The 9,313-nt window shown below is 33.0% G+C and overlaps 2 long non-coding RNA genes across 2 annotated transcripts; one reads left to right on the plus strand and one right to left on the minus strand.

The window, feature by feature from the left end:
- Positions 1–1,555: 1,555 nt before the first annotated feature.
- Positions 1,556–2,170, plus strand: LOC149388630 (uncharacterized). The gene is made up of 3 exons (XR_016300594.1): positions 1,556–1,646; positions 1,859–1,926; positions 2,086–2,170. It is a non-coding gene; the product is annotated as an uncharacterized LOC149388630 (long non-coding RNA).
- Positions 2,171–3,644: 1,474 nt separating this feature from the next.
- Positions 3,645–6,972, minus strand: LOC149388631 (uncharacterized). Its single transcript, XR_016300762.1, has 3 exons — positions 6,875–6,972; positions 5,763–5,925; positions 3,645–3,868 (listed from the first exon to the last, which is right to left on the minus strand). It is a non-coding gene; the product is annotated as an uncharacterized LOC149388631 (long non-coding RNA).
- Between the last annotated feature and the right edge of the window lie 2,341 nt (positions 6,973–9,313).

Genomic DNA, 9,313 nt, shown 5'->3' on the forward strand with positions numbered 1-9,313 from the left:
TATCTAAAATTAATTTTATGATTTTTTTAATGATCATGTTGGCACGCCAAATGAATATTTAAAAGTCAAAACTACCAAATTTAATTGGTTCATATGAATACTTGTACCGGAAAAATGTAATAAGAGTTTTACAATTTATTTTCTTGTAGTTTTGATTAGGGGTGAAACTGGATTGGTTCGGTTCGGATTTTGATATTTTTAGTATCCGAATCCGAATTTTCGGTTTTTAAAAACTCGGTCCAGTATCCGGTCCAATTTAGTCTAAAATCGAAATTCGGTTATGCGAATATTCGGTTATCTGGTTTCTTAAATCCAGTATCCAGTCCAGTATCCAATTTTTAAAATTCGGTTATCCAGGTTGTAAAATTTCAGATCCAGTTTAATTTCTAGTTTTATAAAATGGATATCCAGTTTCTAAAATCCAAATCCGGTTTGTAAAAATTCAAAAAACGAGTACAAACGACTCTTATAAAGCTCCAAAATGACAATACATAATCTAAAACTGAGTAAAAAATAAAATTCAAAAGGACACTCATCTCCAACTATCTGCACATGTAAATATCATAATATAAAATTAAAATTACAACCCTAATGATCATAATAAACCATACAATAACTGAATTTGTATGTTACCTTTATAGATCACATAATCAAGTTGTAGTAGCAGTAGGAGTTGACATATGAGAAGTTTGTTCTTCTATGACAACTTGACCATCATCTGTTAATAATAATGACATAAATTTAAAATAAATTTGTTTTAATAAACAAACAACAAATGAATATGTCAAATAAAATATCAAATTAATTATCTTACCCGAAACAACTTGCTTAGAATCATTTAGTGCTTCCACTTCAGCAAAATCTGATTCGGGAAAAAAAAATAAAAACACTAGGTCTGTCTCAAAGTTAGGTAAAGTCTTTTTTTAATATATATTTATTTTTAATTAAAAAAATCGGTTAAATAACCGATATCCAGATTTTCCCAAAATCAAATCCGATATCCGGTCCAGTTTTGTAAACCGAATCAGTTATCCGAATTCGAATTTCGGTTAGCTGACGTGGCTCCAAATTTCGGTTTCGGTTCGGTTTGGATATCGGTTTTATCCGATTTTCGGTTCGGTTTTGTACAGCCCTAGTTTTGATTGAGCAACAAAAACAAGTCATTAATGACACACGGCTGTCACACGCTATCATGCAATGCTCAAATCAATCAATGCCTAAGTCCTTTGAGGCTTTGAGCTTTGACGATTAATTGATTTTTCTACATCTTTTCTAGCAAAAAAAAAAATAATTTTCTTTTCTGGACAAGTTATTTCCATTTTTCCCCTACAAGCAAGAATATAAGTCAAGTTCAAGAAAGAAGCTATATATGTAATTGCGCCAACAACCAGAACATGAATTTCCAATCACAATAAAAGATGACAAAGTCTTACCAAAAGAATAAATAATCCTTTTTTTTTATCACATTAAAATATGACAAAACCTTACGAAAAAAGAAAAAAAAGAAAATAAGGGTATGTAAATGTTATTCACGTGTGGAAATATATATATCACAGGTCATGTTTGAGTGTAGAGAAGAGAGAGCCGAGCTTCTAAATGCTGTTATTATCAAAGACGAGGAGTTCGTTATCCCCAACTTCTCACAGGTACTATAAATTAAAGTGAATTTACATACGACTTTTAATTAGCTGTATTGACTTTTGTATTTACTTAACATTTATATTTACCGTCAAGTTTTTTTAACATCGTATTTTATAATATACGACCGTTATAAATTACTTTTGTGAGAAAACATGGTAATAATTATCTATATGACTGTTATAAATTATGATTGAAATCTTCTACTGAATATTTGTAGAAAGTATACATTATTTCCGGTGAAGAGGATCAGATTTTCAACATAGAAACAGTCAAGCAAACAAAGGAGTGAGAATCTTTCTTATACTTCCCTTCTCTTGAGTGTATATATATTTATTTATTCCTCTCATGATATAATTTCATATACATATCTAAGTATGTATGTATATCGTTTTTTTATGTGACGAAAAGTATTTTTTAATTTATTTTTATATATTGATCCATCAGGAAATTAGGTCATAAAGCAACTCTTTACCCTATCAAGAACGCAGGCCATCTTGTTCAAATAGAGCGACCATTCCTTTACAATCGCATCCTCAAGAAGATTCTTCAGGACTCTCCCAGAAATAATATAGACTATATGGTATTATATATAAGTTGTAATTTGTTTGTACTTATTAATCCCTCATTTAGACCAAAACCTGTGACAGCCTCAGCCTGAAAAATAGTATGTACTATGATTTATAACAAATATCGACGGTTAAAGTCGGATTAATTTACAAATTATACTGATGCTCGATGAAAAAATTGGGCATGTAATTAAGTTTCATAATCGATAAAAATCAGTATAAAGTATTTACTTTATTTGCGAATTTTGATAAAAAAAATATGATTGATTTGGATGATATGACTCTTTTGACTAAAATACCAATGAAGGCCAAAATAATTGAGAAAGGTATGATTATGTTTGTGGCGGTAACTATATTTTTTTGGTCCAACTTTCGCGCAGTGATTTTGTTAGTCTTCAAGGGTATTTTGATCGTCCTAGCTTAATTTTTCTTATTTTTTTTTTTACACTTTATGTAGAATTAGTCATATTTTATCAAAGTTATTCTCATTTATTTTAATAGGTATTGATTTATATATTTTTTTCATTATCAATTGTAATAACTTTCGGAGTTAAGATCAGAGGGATTAATCGAGGAAAAAAAAATCAGAAGTCCTTGATAGCAAGGACTTAAATGTTAGAAAATTAGGAGAAAAGCCCTTAATTGCGAAGATTCCCCGCGCTGCTTCTCTCCGTCTCATTAGAAAATTAGGAGAAAAGCACTTTGAAATTATATATTGCGGAATCTTGTCTCCTAGCTGACTCCCTCTTTTTCTTTTTCTTTATCAGTTATGGGGCTAGGTGATATTTCATTTTTTTGGGGGATCATTATGAATTTTGTCAATGAAATTTGTTTTAAAACTAATGATGTTTGAGAGGGGTAAAGCCTGAGCTAACTCCAAAACTGCTTGTAATGCATGCACTAAGGGTAAAGTCTGAAGCTTGAAACTGAAAGGAGAAAAAAAAAGAGAATCTTGATGTATTGTTGTGTGATGTTTGCGTTATAATTTTTTTTATTCAAAGAATTATAAAGTTTGATGTTTAATAAACCTCGTTATAATTTATAACTATATTAACATATTTTTCATGTATAAGTGATGATTTATTATAAAAAAAAAAAAAGTTTAATAACTGACAGCATTTAATTTCTCCGGTGACGGGCCATGACAATAAAAATTTATAAAAATTATATGAATTGCCTTATTTTGAGAATAGTAGCTTTTTATGCCTCTTTCTCATTATTTTTCTTAGAAATGCTATATATTTAATATATAAACATATTTTTTCCATTAAAAAGAGAATTGATTTGAAAATAAAGATGAAATGAGACATAAATATGTACAGCTAAAAATTAAAGCTTTGAAGTCATTTAGTCATGAATTGATATTAGATACTACTGCGAGTTACTTGCTACGTAGTCGGCTTTGTTTCTCCTCGAAGTCAAAGGTCAAAAGGCATATGCGAATTAAAGGTGTTTAGTTAACCATTGTGTAGACATAAATAAAAGTAGATAGCAGTTAGACTCGCATTCATGTTTTAGTCGCTGAAAATAACTCGTATAAGTGCGTTACAGTAGATATGAAACGAGTGAGTAAAGCTCTATATGACCATATCATTGAGATGTGTCTAAACTTCACATGAATTTCAGCCATGCACTTCTACGCTCTAAAACGACACCTTCCCCTACAGAAAACAATAGCAATATTGCACCATCACTTCATGTATCTATACATTATACTTTTTGTACGGATTTAGTTTAGTTTAGTGTTTTTTTTTTTTTTTTGCCTTTTTATTTACCCTAAAAATTAATGAATTCCCTTTATATGTAATTAGAGTAATAAAAGAGTTTGACCTCAATTTTCGTATTTCAAAAATTGAACCTCATTCTTGACATTATTAAGAAGAAACTATATAAATTAGTCGATTAAAGTTATAGCATAATTATTCAAATATTAAGAATATAGATCAATTTATGCCCATGTTTCACATAATATGCGCAATGACGGAGCTACGAATTCCAATGAGAGGGAGCAAATTTGAAAATAAAAATTCAGGGTGGCAAATTTATAAAAATTTGGCTAAAATAATAAAAATTGATTAATATTTTAGGGTGAAGATTGTAAGTTCAAAATTTGAGGGGGACATTGGACCCCTTGAGTTCGAGGCGGCTCCGGTTTTAAATATGCGCATGTGTCTTGTTTTAGTTTGAACTATTTTTTTAATTAATTAAGCTAGAATTTAAACATGACTTCTAAAGTGGTAATATGGCCAATTCTCCCTAAAAATAATTCGGACTAAATGACTACAATTCAGACGTACTTTTTCTGGTTAAAATGTCTAAAACCAATCACCCTTCTTTTGATGGAAAAATCTATCAATTTTGTAGGGGACTTTTGTCCTAGTTGTGATCGGAACCCAAAACTTAGAACCGGTGTCAATGAGACTATTTACCACTCAATTGAGTTTGACCCACCTAGTCAATTAAATTAATATATGATTGATAATTTTTTTTATTATTGGTCAAAACTAATCCCATCTAGTTTACTTATTTGGGGTTCTGGTCACGCCTGCGTTGTTGACTATGACATTGAGCGATCTGTACTTCTCGACTACGAAGTCCACCGCCTAGGAAACATCGTCCACTTCGTGACGTCGCAGTGGAGGAATATAACATCGTCAATGTTTTCTCCGACGAGGGATTCACGGACTTGGCGACCGAGGGTTTCTTGGATGTCGGCGATGCAGATTTTGGCGCCGTGTCGGTGGAAGAATCGGAATATTATAATGAAATAAAAAATACTCAGCATTATTGTAATATACAAACTTTTGTATCGCTCAACTTGTGAATTTGAATAAAATAAACGAGTTTTATTTTGAATCAAATTCTTGTTGCACATGAGACGTCCTTAATTTTTAAATATCTTGGAAAAAAATAATAATAACAAATATATTTAAGGTTGATGAAATTTCGGAATAAGGATATTCGAGTAAACTCGATAGTAATTTCTGAATAAATTCATTCGGAACGTACTCGGAGACTTAAAATCTCAAGAGTAAAAATAAATTTCGAAATCCCTTATATATATTTAAAATAACGGGAATTAATAAGAAATTCTCGGTTATTTTTCATGATTATTTTTTTTATAAATTAAGGACGAGTTTGAGAGGATTTATTTGGAAAGGACTAAAGTGCAACAAAGTGAGGGATGAGAGTGAAAGAAAAAGATTTTTGAGGGGTGGTTTCAGCAGACGTGTGGCAAGATGTGGGAGTGCCACATGGCATTCTTATCCTCTTTTTTCTCTCCACTCCCACGCGGCCACCTCACCCCTACTCTTTCTCTTCCTTATCTTCTTCACGTCCTTATCTTCTTCTTCCTCCATCCTCACGCGATGTACCTGCAAAGAGTAACAAAGAAAAAAAAAACATCTAATCTCCTCCAAGCTAGCTCTCTCGGCCGATCAACCCTAGCACCACCCTTGCATCTCTCTTCTTCCTTGCTTGCGCTCGTCCAGCCGCCTCCAGCCGAGCTCTCCACCGCGCGCGCGCCAACGAGAGGACTTATGTCTCATCAGTTACTTGGAATAGTCAACTGCTTGACTTTATGGCCTCGACGCTTCAAATCGGACTACTTGTCCTCGTGCTCTCCTCAAAAGAATTTGCACGTCGGTTATTTGAGACCGAGGCTTGTCTTTAATTCCTCGCCAATTCTCACGTGTCGTCCCGGTCCGTTCCCGTCACTCTGCATTCCAAACATAACCAAAACAAAATCACGATCGATAACCGAGACTCAAATAAATAAAATCGAATTAGTCTCATATTCGATTTTATTTTTCCGGGAATATTGTTTGACCGAGTGACTTACGAAATGTCACCGTAATTTAACGGTGACATTCACGAACAAAAGAAACTCGCGTCACAACAATTTATAAAATACACGGTCATACATAACAAGTCAAAAATTTAATAACTTGTCACAAAATTTTCGGCCGAGAATAAAAGCTCGAAATGTCTCATTAAACTTCGATTCGTCATCGATAAAAATAGCCCAACTTCAAATTCATATCATCACATAACAATGACGGTTCATAAATCTCGTTCAAACCAACACGAGTTTATACTTGTCAAATCAGCCATAACGAGAATCAAACCCGAGTAGCAGCTGAAAAACGTATCATAACTTTAGCTACACAAAACGAAAACCAACGATTCCAAACCACAACGGAACTAACATCCATAGCTTTCTAACGACCTATTTTACGACCAATTTCAAGCACCATAGCTAACTGAAAAACTGTCCGTAATTTCAGGTCGCTGCTCTGGAAATTCCCAGTTCACAGCTTTAAACACACAACTTCCAAAAATTCATAACTAAATCAATACTCAATGGATTTACACGTTCTTGGTCATTTTAGAAAGCCCGTAACGTCTACTATCCAGGAAAAATATCAACATAATTCATTTCACAACACAGAAGACCGGACACGTCCGTTTATTCTCAGATTCGTCCAAAAAAATTCAATCCAAGAAAACCTTACTCAAACATCAAATACATCTCATCAACATCAATAATCAAGCTCAATGAACATCACAACCAAGCCAAAACCTCAGATTTCACTCGGAAATCAAAACCCCCAAATTGAGCTATGAACCCTAGATTTCAATCAAACCAAGGAGATGAAATTTCTCACCGAATCAGTGAAATACCATTCACCCACTGCTTCCTCGTCCTCTTCCGGTGATCTCCCGTTGCTCCGACGTCCCAGTGGTCCACGGCGGCCTCGCTCTTGTCAACTACTTACCAAGGGAATAACCTTGTTTGTTTGTGCATTTATTTGTTAGTAAACAAGAGTAGGAAAAGCCTTAAAAGACACAAACACCAAAGATTAAGGCTTCGACCACTCTTTATGGAAAACTTAGTTCGGGTTTTACCCGTAGGTTCAAATGCTAACTTGAACCGGCCACGTTGTTATTTGTTGTAGCTAGATCCCTCTACTAACCATAGGGATAGGTTAGAACAACTAATCTTCTACTCTGCCAAAAGATATGCTGTAAAAGCCACAGCCTTTTGTCAACTCAAAAAATTTAGAATAACAAAAACATAACAAACGATCTACAGTGAACATGGAATACTGTAAAGTTATTAAAAAAAGTACATAAAACTTTAGGATAATTTTATGTTTTTTCCTAAAGTTATATACGGTTTTTCACATTCACTCTACCCCCTATAAAATTATGCATTTGTGATCAATTTACCCCCTTTCATTTACATGAAATGAACTTCTTTTATTTGTTTTGAAAATCACGAATTGTTATATTTTTAATATTTATGAACATTTGAAGCTGATATAATAGACACTCAAGTTGCATATTTGATATTTCTTTTTTCTTTATTGCTAAAATGTATTCAAATGAGTATAAATATTGATACTAGCAAATCTGAACAATAAACGTCATAACACATAGTTTTACAATTGCATATGCAAATGTAAAGACTTCAGACATCAAGTAAGAGAACCAGTTCTAAAGAGAGTGTTAATGTGCGATATTCAACATTGTGACAAATGTTGACATTCAAAAGATACAAAATGAAGGAAGATATGCAAATATGTGACAAGTGTCCCTTAAACAACATTGTGTGTGTTATGATCATGTGATACCTACGAAACTAAAAGCCAATCTAATAGCTCACTGGCTTTCACAAACAACATTGTTTGTTTTCGTACAGAGCCTTTCACGTGTGCTTACAACGAAAACTAATATTTTTTGTTTTCTCTCTTTATCAAATTTTATTTCAAAAAGCGTCTTCCATTCCATACTAACATGTTTTTTCTTTTCCATATGTACTGTCCTGAACAACATTCCAAGGGCTTTCTAGCTGGATTCTTAAATCAAGTAGAATTATTGATCTCTGTTTTCTCTCTCTCTCTCTCTCTCTCTCTCTCTCTCTCTCTCTCTCTCTCGTGAAGAATAAAATATTAACGTATCTAGATTCAAAAAAGGCAAAAAAAAAAAAAAGCAATTAACTTCCATGTTTTAAAGCCAGTGAGCTATTAGATTGGCTTTTAGTTTCGTAGGTATCACATGATCATAACACACACAATGTTGTTTAAGGGACACTTGTCACATATTTGCATATCTTCCTTCATTTTGTATCTTTTGAATGTCAACATTTGTCACAATGTTGAATATCGCACATTAACACTCTCTTTAGAACTGGTTCTTTTACTTGATGTCTGAAGTCTTTACATTTGCATATGCAATTGTAAAACTATGTGTTATGACGTTTATTGTTCAGATTTGCTAGTATCAATATTTATACTCATTTGAATACATTTTAGCAATAAAGAAAAAAGAAATATCAAATATGCAACTTGAGTGTCTATTATATCAGCTTCAAATGTTCATAAATATTAAAAATATAACAATTCGTGATTTTCAAAACAAATAAAAGAAGTTCATTTCATGTAAATGAAAGGGGGTAAATTGATCACAAATGCATAATTTTATAAGGGGTAGAGTGAATGTGAAAAACCGTATATAACTTTAGGAAAAAACATAAAATTATCCTAAAGTTTTATGTACTTTTTTTTAATAACTTTACAGTATTCCATGTTCACTGCTGACTGTAGATCGTTTGTTATGTTTTTGTTATTCTAAATTTTTTGAGTTGACAAAAGGCTGTGGCTTTTACAGCATATCTTTTGGCAGAGTAGAAGATTAGTTGTTCTAACCTATCCCTATGGTTAGTAGAGGGATCTAGCTACAACAAATAACAACGTGGCCGGTTCAAGTTAGCATTTGAACCTACGGGTAAAACCCGAACTAAGTTTTCCATAAAGAGTGGTCGAAGCCTTAATCTTTGGTGTTTGTGTCTTTTAAGGCTTTTCCTACTCTTGTTTACTAACAAATAAATGCACAAACAAACAAGGTTATTCCCTTGGTAAGTAGTTGATTTATGTCTCATCAGTTACTTGGAATAGTCAACTGCTTGACTTTATGGCCTCGACGCTTCAAATCGGACTACTTGTCCTCGTGCTCTCCTCAAAAGAATTTGCACGTCGGTTATTTGAGACCGAGGCTTGTCTTTAATTCCTCGCCAATTCTCACGTGTCGTCCCGGTCCGTTCC

Source organism: Urtica dioica, chromosome 8 (genome assembly GCF_054948205.1).
Source record: "Urtica dioica subsp. dioica isolate 48M chromosome 8, U.dioica_male_clone48M_v1_H2, whole genome shotgun sequence".
Classification (NCBI taxonomy): domain Eukaryota; kingdom Viridiplantae; phylum Streptophyta; class Magnoliopsida; order Rosales; family Urticaceae; genus Urtica; species Urtica dioica.